The sequence below is a fragment of the Gopherus evgoodei genome, chromosome 1, assembly GCF_007399415.2.
Source record: "Gopherus evgoodei ecotype Sinaloan lineage chromosome 1, rGopEvg1_v1.p, whole genome shotgun sequence".
NCBI lineage: Eukaryota > Metazoa > Chordata > Testudines > Testudinidae > Gopherus > Gopherus evgoodei.
The window spans coordinates 114746173-114763645 of NC_044322.1; the positions used below are offsets into that span (position 1 = coordinate 114746173).

The 17473-nt window shown below is 42.3% G+C and overlaps 1 protein-coding gene across 2 annotated transcripts in view; it reads left to right on the forward strand.

Annotated features, from left to right (window-relative positions):
• Positions 1-655: 655 nt before the first annotated feature.
• FHL2 (four and a half LIM domains 2) overlaps positions 656-17473 on the forward strand; it is a 62870-nt gene continuing 46052 nt past the window's right edge. The window contains exon 1 of one of the 2 annotated variants that reach the window (XM_030569738.1): positions 656-761. The gene's annotated coding sequence lies outside the window, so the exon portion shown is untranslated. Of the gene's footprint in view, positions 762-9551; positions 9669-17473 lie in introns of those variants that run through there. The other variant, XM_030569730.1, reaches the window with a different exon arrangement.

The window sequence follows — 17473 nt, forward strand, 5'->3', positions numbered from 1 at the left end:
TAAACCTGATCACATCTAGCTAAACATTCTGATCTACTTACACATTTGGAGTTCAGATAAGTAGTTCTAGGCATGATCTGATGATTTATGATCATACCTGGCTTAAAGCTGCCAGCCCAGAGAGAACAATGGAGAGACAAAGGGAAAGCTTTTTTCCCATTTAAAAAAGTTCTGGCCTTCCCATTGGCTCTTTTGGTCAGGTGCCCATTCCCTTTTCTCTACCTGGGGACTTTTTAACCCTTTACAGGTAAAGCAAGCAGCCACCAAGAGGGACTTTACAGCTAATTCGCTGGGTGGGTGTCCCTAAAAGGGAGCTTTCCTCCCACACTTTATTTATCATACTTACATATCTAATTTAGGCTCTCAAGTGAAATTCCACACATTGTGCTAACTGGACTGAAAGGGGCATAGCACTATGAGCACAGGCTGGACCACACTTCTAATAACACTGGAGCAAACCACTGCCAAGGATTGGGTTACCAGTAATGTGGTTGATTGTGTCTCCATGGGGAGCATATAAAACAAAACTGGACATAAAGGCAACAGTTGCTGCTTTCAAACATAACGTTTTAATATTCCCATGCTTGTTTCAAATCACACACGTGTTTGCAACAAGCAAAACGGAACCACTGCATTTACATTCGGGCTATGGTAGCACGAAGAGGATGCTAAGCTTAGAGATTTTATTGTTCTGTTTCATTCTGTGCGGAGATGATACTGTGCTTACACATTCTGTTGAAAAGTTTAGGTGAATATTTACGGTAAGTGAAGTCTTCACGACTCCCTTCTGTGCTTTGCAGTTTCTGGCAAAGCATCATTTTGTGAAATCTCTTTGAAGGTAATAAATGTAAGATTAACTTTACAACTGAAGATTAATTCTTATCGGATATGTCCCTATGCAGAATAACAAATTCACTACAGTGCAATATTTGTAAATAGGATGATTGTTGTCTAGGGCAGACAGAACTGCTAATACAAATCTGATAAAGTCAGACAAATATTATGCTGTGGTTAAGGTTGCCTAACACTTTCCAGTATAAGACTCTGTTTTATAACAGCCAAAGTTTAACCGTTTAGGCTAAAATTCTCTATATGTTGCCTTAAGTGTGTATTGTGCTTTACACATGTAAAGTAAGACTGGTTTAGAAATTAGGAATTCCTGACCCTTAGTCCTATGCTCATCATACTGAGCTATGCATCCCTCAATTAAATTTACTAGCTGATAAATTGAATATTCTGCTAAGGAGTCCTAAAAGCAGAAAATTTCTGGTGTGTGCACACTCATGCTCACCAGCAGAATTAGCTACTGAAATATGTGCAAATTAATGTAAGCAGCCTGGTGTCTTGCAGCATAGGATTGTAAATGGACCATTTGAATTAACTTCCCCTCTGCGTTTAGGATTCAGTCAGGTACCTGGATACTTTTGCTCTTGCAACCAGCAGATAATTATATCTAAGGATGTTGTTAAATGAAACCTGTTTAGATTAATCAGGATTTAGTCTGGTGGATTATGAGGATGGATTTAGATTTGGATTGAAGAAGTATTACATGATCCAAAAACAGCAACTACACCAGAACAAGCAAGCATTTCAGTCACCACAGCAAAGGTCAGGGGCTGGAGACAGTTGCTGAGCAGTTATGGCATTTGCTGGGCAGATAAATCTAGCAGTGAAGAAGAAATTATGCCTCTCCTTCCATCTTTGTTTATGTTCAGAAAATATTTGGCCCCTGGATTCTTGTTTACACAAACTCTGGAGCAGGAAGGGGGCCTAAAGGAGTGGCTCTGAAATCACAGACATTTATTGTTTCATAGAATGGTGCCTCACACTTTCCATACAGCCCCTCTGTTCCATAGAACCCACTTGAAGTGGTGATGGGCTGTAGGGAAAGCAGCACCTGGAGGAGCCAAAAGGGAGCATGAACCAGACCCTTAGAGCCAATGTACAGGCCCAGGCCCTCATATAGATGTCCCTGAGAGCCATAGGCTTTGGAGGCTGAATCCTGCCTGCCACAGGTTTTCTCATAGGTAGGGCTGCCAACTTTCTAGTTGAGCAAAACCGAACACCCTGGTCCCACCCTTTCCCCGAGGCCCCTGCCCCTCCCCTTCCCTCGGTGGCTCACTCTCCCCCACCGTCATTCACTTTCAATGGGCTGGGGCTGGGAGTTGGGGTGCAGGATGGAGTGAGGGCTCCTGGTCAGTGGCACAGAGGAGGGGGCTAAGGCAGGCTGCCTGCCTGTCCTGGCACCATGCTGTGTGCACTCTGGAAACTGCCAACAGGTCCAGGTCCTAGACAGGGAGGCCAGGAGGCTCCACGTGCCACTCTTGCCCATAGACACTGTTCCCCCTGCTCCCATTGTCTGGGAAACAGCCAATGGGAGTGTGTGGAGCCAGTGCTCAGGGCAGGGGAGCACATGGAGCCCCATGCCTCCCGCACACACACACACTCCCCACCTAGGAGCCGGACCTGCTGGCTGCTTCTGGGACACAGCGCAGAGCCAAGACAGGTAGGGACTTTTAACAGCCCAGTTGGTGGTGCTGAGTGGAGCCACCAGGATCTCTTTTCAACTGAGTGTTCTGGTTGAAAACCAGACACCTGGTCACCCTGCCCATAGATGGGAGTGAGCTGGCCTCACATAGATGCAGTTTTACTTATGTCGATATTTGTAACATAGGAAAAGGCCACAAGAAAATCAGGGGTGTGGCAGTCAGTCTTTGTTAACATTCTGACTCCTGCTGCAGGGAGCTGTTTGTCATATTTCTAATGCAGATTTTTTTATCTGAAATTGAAATACTGATAGCAAAGCACAGCGAAATGATTACAAAAGGTAAGAACAAACCAACAAGGGAGAACGCTGAGGGCTTTCTAACACATCTGAATCCCTAGTTTGCCTCAGAAAATTCTAATCCCATCTTTCTGGTGTACATGTAACTGGATGAAAAGTGTTCAAAATATATTGATTACTAGTGAAATCTCCATAGCTTCCCTCTTCATGATTAGCTCTGCCATCAAGTCCCGAACAGTCCATATCGCATGTACACTGCCTATCTTGAAATCCGCAAAATTAGATTAAGGGCTCAGCAACATCACAATGCAGTTTTTAATCCTCTGTGCTACCTACTCTGAACGCAAATGTCAGGGCAGTGAGGTCAAATTCCCATGAATGTCTTTCAGAAAAGCTCTTCCTTTGGGAAATGCAGTGTCAATGCAATTTAATGTGACTTTGTTAAAGCTGCTTACTTCAGATTTATGCTGTGTTGTTGTAGCCATGTCGGTGCCAGGATATTAGACAGACAAGGTGGGTGCATTAATATCTTTCTTTGGACCAACTTCTGTTGGTGAAGGAGACAAGCTCACAGAGCTGACCTTATTTCAGATTTACATTCTTCCTATATGCCTCAGCTCTATAGGTTTTCATGACTTCCACAAAATGAGGGCCTGCTTCTGCTGAAGACAGTGACAAAACTTCCAGTTGTCTTTAATAGATGCGCAGTACAGGCTTGAGATTTAAGATGAGGTTAGACTGCACAGGTCCACTGTTTGCAGCAGGGTTTCTGTGCTTTAAGTTGTAATTTGTTTCTTTATTTAAACAGCAAAGAAATTCTAATACCAACACCTGCTGTTTCCTTGACACATCATAGATAGTTGACATGCATATTTGAGTTTGTTTTCCTGTAGTGCTTCCCTCCTAAAAATATACATTCAGGTACATTTGCTATATCATTAATGTGTGATCATTTTGCGCTTAAACTCAGGCAAAATAGATCATGAGTCTGAGGCTTTGTCTACTCTGCCACTTTACAGAGCTGCAACTTTCTTGCTCAGGGGTGTGAAAAAACACCCCCTTGAGTGCTGCAAGTTTCAGTGCTGTAAAGTGGCAGTGTAGAAAGTGCACTAGTGCTGGTAACTACTCACCTAATGGAGGTGGGTTTTTTTACAGCACTGGGAGAGTGCTGGTGCAGCGACTACACAGCCAGGTTAAAGTGCTGCTGCAGCAGAGCTTTAATGTTGCTAGTGAAGACATGCTCTGAGTCTCCTCCCACTCCTATTCAGTGAAGTCACTCCATTTTTATCAGCATCAGTGAGAGGAGAATCAGACCCAGAGCCTTGAGGTTATATAGGTATTTTAACACTCTGTCAAACCCCCCCTTTTTTCCTCCAGTATTCTCTAATGATTCATAATGTAATACAGTAGCTCCTCACTTAATGTTATAGTTATGTTCCTGAAAAATGTGACTCTAAGCGAAACAATGTTAAGCTAAGCCAATTTCCCCAAAAGACTTAATGTAAATGAGGGGGCTACTTTCTAGGGAAAATTTTTCACCGGACAAAAGACTATATTATATATATATATACACACACACACACAATTTAATACTGGTACACAGTGATGATGATTGTGAAGCTAGGCTGAGGTGGAGGAGTCAGAAGGTGGGATATTTCCCAGGGAATGCCTTACTGCTAAATGGTGAACTAGCAATTGGCTGAGCCCTCAAGGGTTAACTCTCACATGCTACAAGACAGCAGGAATAGAGAGAGGGGAGACAGCATCGCAGACAGAGACACACACCATTTGTGTGTGTGAGAGAGATGCGCATTTCCCCTTTAAGTACACTGTTTTGTTAATTAGATCAGCTTGCTGAGACCACAGCTGCTGCCAACGAGCTCCCTCCATCCTGAGCCCTGTCCTGTTTCCCCCTTGCTCTATGGAGATAGGGTAAGCGGGGTGCAGGAGCAGGGGGGAGGAGGACACCCTGGCATTAGCCCCCCTCTTCCTTCCTTCCCCCCCACACAGCAAGGAGAAGTCTCGGGGAGCAGCTCCAAGGCAGAGGGCAGGAGCAGCACATGGCAGTCGGGGAAGGGACAGCTGAACTGCTAGCAATTGATAGCCTGCTGGGCAGCTGCTGCACAGGGAACTTAGGGGAGTGGGGAGCTGATAGGGGGGCTGCCGATCCACCCTAGTTCCAAGCCCCCACCAGCTAGCTCCACTGGGCTGCTCTTCCTGCAATCAGTAGACAAAGCAGGAGGCTGCCAAACGACGTTAGAAGGGAGCATTGTACAATTTTAAATGAGCATGTTCCCTAACTGATCAGCAGCATAACAACATTAACTGAGACGCCTTTAAGTGAGGAGTTACTGTACCCCAAAATGAAGCAGAAGCAGTTTAAACCAGGGGTGTGGCATACCAACCACAAAATTCTAGTTGGAAAAATACTTTGACAGGTTAGTAAAATATGTTTTCCCCCAGTTATTGCTAATAATCATGACAAAAGATGGGTGAGTTACATTTTTTACACAGATTGGTCTGTTTGTATTGCAATTTTACCATTGCACCTTAGGTACTGTTTGTGCTGTCAGATGAACTGGGTCAGGAGACCAAATTACAGCATGCTTCTTGCCAGCATGGTTCCATCCCTGTAGTGTACATAGGACCTAAGTGTGCCCTGTAAATCATACTAAAGCCTGGGAAATTAACATGATTCAGAGGCATCATGAAAACACACTGAAAGATGAAACTGTGTTGGGGACAACCAGAGACAGAATGGATGAGGTAATATCTTTTATTGGACAAGCTTCTGCTGGAGAGAGAGAGAGAGAGAGAAGCTTTTAAGCTTACACAGAGCTCTTCTTCAGGTCTAATATCCTGGGCCCATCATGGCTATAACACCACTGCATACATGTTTCATCCAGCTTATTTTTATAGTGTAGCTGGGACCTTTGAATAACTAAAACAAAAAATTGGCTAATGTGAAAGGTTGAGGCTTTCCAGAGCTGTCCAAAAACATGTCCTAACTGCTGCATTCTTGATGCTTATACAGCTTTTCATAACTGTTTATTGTTCTGGGAAATGAGAAAGGACTGTTTACACAGTAGCTACAGTAACATGTGGCACAAGGCTGCTAACTCTGTGATGAAGAATGTTTTCATTAGGAAACCATGGGATAGTTCTCCCATCCCTAATCTAAGTTTTCAGATCATGCTCCTTGTCATGATGCCTGAAAGTAGGGGATTTATATGGACAACTCCTAGGAAACAGAGCTGTGTGAAAGTTCTGACAAACTTTATTCATGTGACAATTTGCATTATTTGGCATGCTAGAGAATATTTTGTTTTGAGCTCTTGTGTTAGAATGAACCCCAAAATACCAAGCTCTAATTGGCTTGGGGTCAAAACCATACCACCTAGCATAGTTCTATCCAAACCTTAACTTGCCCCCATTTGCTCAAAACTCAGTTTAGGTTCAACTTTTCAGAAAACCTGGCACGTGGTTTGTGATATTATCAAATCCCCAAACTGGTTTCTTTTGGGGGGATGTGTTACAGGGTGATTTTTCCTAGAGCAGCCTCTTGTGGCAGTCAGTGGCAGAATAGGTGCATCTACCTCAGTTTCCCTCCTTCACAGTCCCCAGTAACTGCATGCAAGCTCTCGTGCCTCAGGAATTCCCCTCCTTTTGGGCCAGTTTATTTCTCTAACAAAAGCCCCAGATCAGACTCTATTTATCACACCCAGTGCCTGTAATTCTGGAAGTCCCATGACAGCTAGTCCCTTGATGCCCACGTGCCACATACTGGTGTCTCGTGCCACATCTGGGCTCCTCTTTGGTCCTCTTCTGTCCTTCTGCCAGGACAGCCACCCCAACCGCAAGTGAAACCGTGCTCTTCCCAGCTGGAACCTCCACCCTTCTCTGCTGAGAGTGCCTCCTTCCCAGGAGACCGTCCATCACTCCTCTCCTGTTTCAGTAACCTTTTGTCTCAGATGGGACAACAGACAGTCCTTTCCACTGCTCCCTGGATCCACCCAGATCCCGCATGGAGACATCAGCAGACAAACCCTTCACTGCTCCCTCTGCCTTCAGCCCTCTGCTTTGGCTTTGAAGTCAGCAGGCAACTCGCTCTGCTGTCTTCTGCCCTCACCAGCTGTCAGGCCCTGGATCTCTGGCTTGTGGAGGTCAGCAGGCAATTCCTCTTATTGTTCTCCTGCCTTCCCCCACACTTACAGCTTCCTTCAGGACTGCCTACAGTCTTCTGGTCTCTGGCAGCTCTCACATGCTGATCTTGCCCCTCAATGGCTCATGTGCCCTCCTTTAAGACCAATTCGGGTCAGTTTACTAGTCCGGGACACTGACCTCTTCCCTCTTAAAGGGCCAGTGTCATCCTGTGACTGGAAGTTATGGTGAGATTTCAAAATCAGTCTTAATATGGGAAGCTAACTTCAGGGCCGGCTCCAGTTTTTTTGCTGCCCCAAGCAACGAAGCCAAAAAAAAAAAAAAAAAGATAAAGCCACGATCAGCAGTGCTTCGGTGGCAGCTCTACCGCAGCTGCTTCATCACAGCCTCTTCATTCCCTCCAAGAGGGACTGAGGGACCCGCCACCAAACTGCCGCTGAAGACCCGGATATGCTGACTCTTTCCTTTGTCCGCCCCTGCTTCCTTTGCTGGTGCCTGGAGCTGGCCCTGGCTAACTTCAACTTAGGTCGCAAAATGTAGTTATAAATGGGGAATCGTTATCAAATGGGTGCGTTTCCAGTGGAGTTCCAGAGGTTCTTGGCCCTATGCTATTTTACATTATTATCAATGGTCTGAAGAAAACATAAAATCATCACTGATAAAATTTGTAGATGACATAAAAATTGGGAGAGTGGTAAATCACAACGAGAACAGATCACTGATTCAGAATAATTTGGATCGCTTGGTGAACAGGGTGCAAGCAAACAATGTGTGTTTTAATACGGCTAAATGTAAACATATATAACTAAGAACCAATAATGTAGGCCATACTTACGGGATTAGGGACTCTGTCCTGGGAAGCAGAGACTCTGAAAAAGATTTGTGGAGGTAGATAATCAGCTGAACAGGAGCTGCCACTGTGACTCTGTGGCCAAAAGAGCTAATGTGATCCTGGGATGCATAAACAGGACAACCTTGTGTAGGAGTAGAGAGGTTATTTTACTTCTGTATTTGGCAACTGCTGCTTGAATATTGTGCCCAGTTCTGGTCCCCACAACTCAAGAAGGATGTTGATTAATTGGAAGAGCCACAAGAATGATTAAAGGATTAGAAAACGTGATAGACTCAAGAAGCTCCATCTTTTTAGCTTAACAAAGAGAAGGTTAAGGGGTGACTTGATTACAGTCTATAAGTACCTACATGGGGAACAAATATTGAATAATGCGCTTTTTAATTTAGCAGAGAAAGGTATAACATGATCCAATGGCTGGAAGTTGAAGCTAGACAAATTCAGACTTGAACTGAGGCATACATTTTTAATGGCAAGAGTAATTAATCTTTGGAACAATTTACTAAGGGTTGTGGTAGATTTTCCATCACTGATCATTTTTAAATCAAGATCGGATGTATTTTTCCTAAAAGCTCTGCATTAGACTAGATTAGATGATCACAATGATCCCTTCTGGCCTTGGAATCTATGAACTCTGGGGCAACTGTCCTATCATCACAGTGATGTAGGTATGTTGCTTTGGCAACAGGATGGGCTGTAGTGCCCGGCCTGCCCTGAGAACTGCATGGGCAGATCCAGGCACCTGTACAGAGCCCCTACTGAAGTCAACGAAGCTCTGAACAGGCTCAGGGCTTTACCCACATAGCTCTCAGCACATGACTAAGGCCTAGCTAATTGTTTCCATCTCTAATCTCTGTGATTATACAATAGGTCTTTAGTTCCCTAAATGCATGATATTTCTTTAAACTGATGTAACAACTTCATTAGAAAGGAAGGATAATCCAGTGGTTAGGGAGCTAGCTGGGATTTGGTTTAGTTCTGGCACAGATTTACTGTGTGACCTTGAGCAAGTCACTTAAGGCTTGTTTATACAGAGAGTTGTTAGTACCTGGCAAGCTAAGATATAAATCTACAGTGCACTGTGTACTAGCCTGCTACATACTAACTGTCCATGTCGATCCTAATTCCTGATCATAGTGTGCTTAGAGCTGCTGTGCACTATGACTTTAGTGCATGAGAGTGGGGGCTACACAACCAGTTAGTTCACAGCAGGCTAGTGCACTGTAGATTTACACCCCAGTTGCCTGCATGCTTGATCTCAGTTTCCCATTTGTAAAGTGGGGCTTATAGCAGTTTCCTAGCTACATAGGTGTTACGAAGGTAAATCTATTATAGACTGTGAGGTGCTCAGATTCTATGGCAGTGTAAGTAATCTATACCCTAGCTAGATTACTTAAAGGAACTGAGATTCTGTTATATTCATAGACTAATAGAAACTTCCTAAGTGTCTAAGATCTCATGTGATAAATAAAACTTGAAAACGAGGCTTTCTTATTGTTCAGATATTTATAATAAAATACTAATAGTTAAGTAGTGTTATATCCTGATCTCAAAGCACTTTACACAGATGGGTAAGTATATATAAAGCTCAGCTGTTCTCAAATTAAACAGAACCAAGGGGTGGTGGCTGCTAAGAGCAAGGCAGTTCCTTTCCATTACAGCTCTTGTGCTACTGTAATTACACTGCCTTAAAAGGCTGGCTGCACGGAGGTGTTGTGGTTCTTATCTCCTGTAGATAGTGTATTTATAGCCTGACTGGCTAATTACTAAATACATAGTTTGAGTAATCCAATGCAGCAGTAAGCCGCTGCACTAGTTCCTGTACTCTCATTCTCGGACTAGACAGCGGACGCATCACCAGGTTGCAGCAAGGTAAGAGCAAATAACAGTTTGTTTACTGTCATTCCTCCTCGCCCCCAGAGGGGAAGTAGATTGTCAGCATTCTATGTATAGATTGTGAGCTAGATGCTTCCCTCTTACAGGGAGTGGATATTGAGTAGCTTGTTTGTTTCTTGCTGTCTAACAATGTACATGTACCATTTTCATTTCTCCGAGTTGTCAGCCTGCTGGTGGGAGCCAGGTGCTAAATAACAGCTGCTTTTTACATTTCAGCACTAATAATATAGTGTCATGTTTTCATGTTGTGAAAGAATACACCCATCTGTAAGTATAGCCACTTTTCTGCACTGAAATAGGAAATGGAATGACCTTAGGCAGAAAGCTCTTGAAACATTTTTCTCTGTCAGCATCTTCTCCTTTACCGATGAATATTTGGAAACTGGATACAAAATCCAAAGAAAGACCATGTCGCTGTTCAGCTTTTTCTCCTTGACACCATTTCCTAATGGCCTGGGGCAAATGACAGATGATGCTGATTACATGTTTAAACAATTACTTATGGATTATGGCAACTGTGCAAAAGAAGAAATTGAAAAACACTCCTGTGTTACTCAGTGTCAAGCAGGAATTCTTCATAACTAACGATTGAAATAGCATTAGCAATACCTGCCAAACACTAGTTATCAATTTAATGTTACATTCAATTATCTTAATCCTGATCTCATGAGAGTGCTAATTTTCAAGTGAAGTCTATACAACGAAATCTCTTTGGAAAAATAAGATTGTGTGTATTTTCATTTACATACTCACAGTTTTATAGAGAATAATACTTTTATTGAGAGGACCTTTCAACCAAGGATCTCAAAATGCTTTACATGGACGAGTAAGAATTATTATCCAGACTGTACATCTAGGGATAAAAGCCAAAACTTACTAGTTTTGTGCCCCAAGGGTATTTACCATACTATTATTGAGGGGCTCAAATTAATGTAGGCTGATTTTCAACGTTTCAAGCATCCGCAGCTCCCAGGTATTTCATCAGCATTGTAAATTCTCAGCACTTCTGGAGATCAGGCCACTTAGGGCCTGATCCAAAGCCCACTGAAGTCCACAGGAATATTTCAGTTGACTTCCCGCGTGTTTTTTCCAACAAAAATTAAATCAACATAATCCTACATTAAATATCCCATATCCCAGTAACCAAGTTACCATACAGTATTCATACTAAAGAACAGCTCCACTTCCTTCCTTCACCCTAATGTCTTGCCCTGATCTTCAAATTCCCAGTTCCTGGCTCTCACCTCTAGGCAGAAACAGACAGAAATAAAACAATCATTCTTGCTAGGCAATTATTGTTAATATGTCATCAGCTTTGCATATTGACACTTTCTTGAGATTTTTATTTGCCCTTAACGAGCAAGAAGTGCAAGGATTCACAATGAAGAATTGGAAGTTTAATTTTACAGATGCTCTCTATAAGTGTCTGGCCCAAAGATGAATTTAGATTTTATGTTACTTTGGGGGAAAAAATGCCAGTGTGATGCAGAGATACTTTGGAAGGGAATTTAGTGCTTTTCATTGCATTTGATTTTAAAAGTGAAATTTGTAATATACAGAGAGAGAGAAAGAAAGAGAGAAACCAAAACTTAGTCCATTTTAAAAGCAGCCTTAGCAATAATTCTTTGTTAATAACTAGCATTTGAAAAATATGACTAATGGATGAATAACTTTGTTTTTCCCTTCCAAATATCCAACTAATCAGAACAGGGCAAACCTTTGACAGCAGCTGGCAAGAGGTATGGTGAGAGTAAATCCATTAAAAGAGTTGTTCAATATAGAAACTCAAAAGGGCTGTTTTATAAGGAAAAAAATTAAACAGAGACATAGTTTGGGTGAAATCCTGGTCCCATTGAAATCATTGGGAATTTTGCCTAAATCTCTCATTGATTGCAATGAAACCAGGATTTCACCCTTTTCCTGATATAACGTGGTCCTCAGGAGCCAAAAAATCTCACTGCCTTATAGATGAGACCGCATTATATCGAGTTTGGTATGGTACGGTATACTGGCAAGAGCCGGTACGCCGTGTTGGACTGGACCGGCTTCCCCAATGGTGATTTAAAGGGCCCGGTGTTCCAGCCACTGCAGGGAGCCCCAGGCTCTTTAAATCACCACTACAGCTCCAGCAGCAGGGCTTGGGTGGGGATTTAAAGGGCCCAGGGCTCCCCACAGCGTCTGGAGCTTCTGGCCCTTTAAATTACTGCCTGAGTCCGGCTGCCAGAGCCCCAGCGGGGATTTAAAGGACCCGGTGCTCCAGCTGCTGTGGAGAGCCCCGGTCCCTTTAAATCACCGCCGGAACTTTGGCAGTGGGGCTCAGGCAGGGATTTAAAGGGCCTGGGGCTCCCCACGAATTCGGATATAGTGCGGTAAAGCAGCAGGGCTCAGGTGGTGCTTTAAAGGGCCTGGGGCTCCCCGCTACTTTACCACATTATATCCGAATTTGTGTTATATCAGGTCGCGTTCTATCAGGGTAGAGGTGTATTTTAAACGGCACTGAGCTTGCATAGGTGTGAAACAGTACAAAATGTTCATATTTTTCTCTACCGTTCTTTCTTCTTTGTAGCTAAAATAAAAAAGTCTAATCAGAAGTATCTGAACTGCCTCAGACAGTTGTTTTTGCATTAGATGAATTATTACTGGCTGTAATATTTTATCTTTAGCTTTGTATCCTGGTGAGTTCAGTTTGATGATAAATCTAGGGTGATTTCAACAATGTCAGTTCATCATGCAAGACTGATTAGTTTTAGGAAGTTTGGCTGCATATTATATGTAGTCCTACTTTAAAAAAAAAAGTTGTGTGACCAACTTTACAGATTTTCTATAGACTATTTCTCTATCTAAACATTGAAGGAACAAAAGTTAAACAATATATATTTTAAAGGGATACTGTGAATTAAAAAAAAATACAAACCACACTTCTGTTGGAAATCGATTGGCTGATTACAGTTACAATTATTACCTAAGATTACTAAAAATTAAAGTGATTAAAGGAAAAAGTATTTTCCTCTATTTTTCAGTTTGTTTACTTTGTGCCTTTGACAGCATTTTAAGTGTAATCAATTTTACATATTTCTCCTTATGGTCAGTTTTCCCTGTTCCCTGTGTTGCTCTTTCAGATGGCAACAGGGGAGAGTAAAGGATTTTTTAAAAATAGGAAAATAAGATTTTCCAAATCACATTGTCATAAGCATACAAGGGGGGCAGAGATAAAGTCTGAAACAACTTCTAACATTTAAAAAATACACACACACACACACACACACACACACCTGGAGTTCAGATTAGAACTTTCCCTTTAAGACTGATACTGAACTCTAACTACTGAATTTTAACTTTTTTTTTAAATTTAAATTTGCACACCTTCCCTTGTAAGAAGCTAGGATTTCAGTATAACATAGATGTCATGCGTCTGATTGGCAGTTTGCAGCTAACAAAGCAAAGTCAAACTCCTCCCCAGGACTGTAGTAAAAATCAGATGTATCTCACTTGAGTTCCTACATTACTAATGGATAAGGCTACAATTCTGGCATGGAAATTTTTAGTAAATTTCATATCAAAGGTGCAGGAAAAAATAGATAAGTCACAGAAAGGTCACCAAATATTTCCCACCTTGCTTGCACTTGTTGACATTTTTTCACCACAGTTTCACTCCAGTGGCCAGAAGGTGCTGAAAGGGGGTGGGTGGGTGTGTCCTGAGCCTGGCTCTCTGCTCTGGGCATTGCAACCTAGCACATATGGTCACAACACCAGTTAGGTTTGGCCTATCTGCTCCCTGTAGATGGAGGGGCAGATGGGCCAAACCTGTGTGGCACTGCAAGCCTGTATGCCAGATTGCAAATCCACTTGGTTTCGTAGATATTATTCAATCCGCAATCTCCATGACGTGGGTGACAAAATCGTAGCCCTACTTATGAATATCACCATCCAGTAACCCACTATTCTGCCATTTATCACATTTATCTAACCCTGAGCACTTAAATTCCAGAATGAATAAAGACAATGAAGTCCTGTCTATCTGTTTCTACCGGTGCTGTGGCAAGATGGGAAAATGAAGGGGCATGAGACTCACCTTCTGAAACAACTGTTAGCTCCAGGAGCTGAGAAGGATTTGGAGGCTGCGTAGGGCCCAATAGAGGACAACAGGAAAGCCTTAGTGAAGTTCTGTTGTCTGGCACTAATGGTGCAGAACAAAGTTTTAGAGAGAAAGGCAGCTGCAAACAGCTGCAAGCTGCGGTCACTGAGGGTAAGAGGGAGGGGCATGACTCAAACTCTGTGTATGGGGTGAACCTTTAAATTGCACCCCCCTCCATCAGCAAGTATCAGTCATCTCTGCTTGTGAGATAGAAAAGTATTGTTATCACCATTTCACAAATAGGGAACGGAGAGAGACTATGTGATTTGCCCAAGGTCACACAGGACAACTGTAGCAGAGCAGGGAATTAAACACAGCTCTTCTATGTCCCAGGCTAGTATCCTAGTCACTCCTCCATCCTCCTTTTGTGAACCAGGAGGCTTTCCTGAATCCTGAGGACGAGGACAGCAAGTGTCATCTCAAGGAACATATTGCAAAACTGATGCAATATGGAGTCGTAACAACACAGATGTGACCCACTTCCTTCTCATTGTTTCCTTTTGTCTTCTTTGTCTTGTGATTATTCTGGTGTTTTATGAGGTGAACTGAGCCTTCCTTATTGCTGTAGCTCCACTTCCTAATGCTGTTTTCAGCTCTTCAAGGCAGGTTCAAATCTGCAGGTCAGGGGCTGGGAGTGCAGAAATGAGCAGGCTGTGTCAAAAGAAGGCGGTGTTGGCGGGAGAAACACTTAGTAATGAATTCTTCCTTCTCAGCTGGAGGAAGATTGTTGAAGCAATACTCTGCAGAAACAATTACCATTTACAAGTGAAAAGGAAGTGAAACACGGAGACTAGATTTAAGAGAGAGGGTGCCTGCGGCAGGCTTCCCTGTTAGTAATTGTCTGCGTTTGAAGGTCTGGGTGACTCAAGAGCTTGGCAATGGAATACAAAGCTCCTAACTTCTAAATCACCTCAGGTTTGTATCCAGCCCAGATCAGTAGTGACTGAAAGCTGTGTTGCCGGAAGATAACTGCCTGAGGCCAAGCAACAGGGGAGGGATCTGTCGCCTGGTGTACCGCGCCAATAAACACACCAGGGTGGACAAGCAAACAGCCAAGTTTATTTGAGCTCAGATAAGGTGCAAGGGAGAAAATCTCAAATCCTGCACACCTAAGACAAGCAGTTTCTTCCTTTTATATCCCAGTTGTTTACTACAAAACTTTTTCCTGCTGACTAGCTGATTTCTCACTCCCCCCTCCTTTCCCATCCAGCTGCAGTATCTGTTCTCATTCAATATTTTGTCTTCCCCCTTCCTCCCCCCTCTCCAATGCTGAGACATGTATACAGTATCATAAACGGCCTTGAGCGTGCTTTAGCCTAGCTTTAATGTATTACAGCAGAGAACTGGCTGTTACAACCAAAAACTAACTGCTAACACTACATTTTTGCAGCTATTAGTACATTAGGTTACACTAGGTTACACAAAGTGTTTAACATGGAGGAACAGTGGTTCATTGAGGCCTACAACAGGAGGGCTTCATTGACACTTGTGGTCTACCACCCTTCCGAGTTACCTACGGTTATGCCAGAGTGACACCAACAGCTGTATCTGTATCTGTATCTGTATCTGCTCTGTGACCAACTACACGTGAAATGAGTTGGTCAACTCAGTTCATTTCCGACTGGGCTGGTGTCCATCTAATGACAACCACCATCAAACACTGGCAACCTTGTTGGCCATCTCAACAGAGACAAAGGACTTAAATGGGCAGAGAGCCTGGACTATTTTATCCTGCTACAGTTGACCCCTCCACTTCAGGGAGGGACCGGCACCTGTTCTTTGGGGGAAATGGTGGTAGCAGTCTTTGGAGTTGGCAATCTAGCACTACATTTTCTTTGTTTTATACACTATGTGATTCAGTAGAAATTTACCTCATGGTATTCTTCATAATTTTCCTTTTTCAAAAACCAAAAGAAGTCATAAAACAAATATTTGTGCACTAATCACCAGCCAGATTCATTATTTAAACAGAAATAATTTTAAAATTAGCCAAATGGAAAATAACATTTTAAACTAGCCAGTGTAAATATATATATAAAATGTTATTTTCCATTTGGCTAATTTTAAAATATGATAGATATAGACAATCTCCTCATAAGAACAGACACATTTATTTTAAACTTGTAAGAGCAATGTACTTTTGGACCAAGACTTCTAGAATAAGTTTCAGGCCTCTGCACGTTTATGCCAAGTTATATGTTTTTGCAAAAATGAATTTGTGATGGAAGTGCTGATAGGTTTTCTAAACAGACAATTTGAATGGGATTTTGCCTGATGATTGGTGCTATGATGGCTTGATGCCATGAACTGGAACTACAACACGTTTGTAATGAACCGCTTTTCAAACATGTCAAAGAGGTGCCAGTGACAATGTCTGCTGACCACCTAGAACATAGGATTTTGTCATTTTACACTTTTTTAAAACTTCCTTTCTTTGTTTGTTAAAGTAGTAATGATTTTTTTTAAAATTAACATTAAAAAGAAGCCATTTTCCTGCTAAAGGTAGGATGTGGTTTCTGATCTTTTAAAACATTTTGCTATCAACTTTGTCCTCACAAGACCCCTCTGTTAGTTTGCATTCCCGTGCTCAGTCTTAACTCTTCCCCGCTGCACCCAGGCTGAAAATCCAGTTCTCTTCAGAAAACAGACTGTAAAAATGGCCTGGCAGAGTTCCACATTTATCACTTCTCAGTGATTTCTATACTAACCATGCCCAGTTTACACAGATAATGATGGAATTACTGTCAGCCTTGCAAGGTCATCCTGGGACCTGAATGTCAAGCTGCTTTTTTTCTAGCTCAGGGATCACCACCAGGAATAGAGTATTTCTTCAATTATTTGTGCAACCGTGTTTCATCAGATTCTGCCCTCAATCTTCTACAGGGTTATAAATGTCTAATGAGAGCAGACTTTGTCTCTGCAGACAGAACTTTGTTAACTAAGTCTGTTAACAAGGTACTCAAAGGAAAAAAAATCCCAGTCAAAATGATATTCTAACATCAGAGACCTTGGGGTTCCTAACTGGGACACATCCCGAGGCCCTCCATTTTTAATCAGTCCTCATTCAGGCAAAACTCCCACTGATTTTGGTAAGACTTCTGCTAGAGAAAGGACTTCAAGATTTGTCCCAATAGCATTACTGAGCTTTGTGATAAAAAAAATCAGGTTTATTAAGATGCCACAATTGTAAATAAAACCATCATGTTTTTCTAGTATAAAGGTATATAGCAAGGAAATCACTATCTATGAATATTGCAAACACAAATCTACCAGAACTAGCAATAGCTGTGTCAATACAGTAACACACAGCTTTACATTATAAAGAGGAACTAGATTTATTACTGCAGTTTCACCCTACAGTATGGCCAAAATCCTGTTATTGTCATATGTGATAAACTGGGAAATAGCTGTACTATTTTAATGAATATGGTGAATATCCATCAGTGTGTTTGTTTACGATGGGTTACTTGCTATGCAGATGGATCAAAGGGATTGTTAGAGGACCCAAGCAAGGAAAGAAAAACAAAAATTGTGGAATACCTCCTACCTGACCCCATTTAGGTTAGAACAGTTTAGTATATTAAACCATTACAGGACCCCAGCCTAGACGGGTTGAATGAGTTGAGAGAAGCTGCTCAGGGAGCAT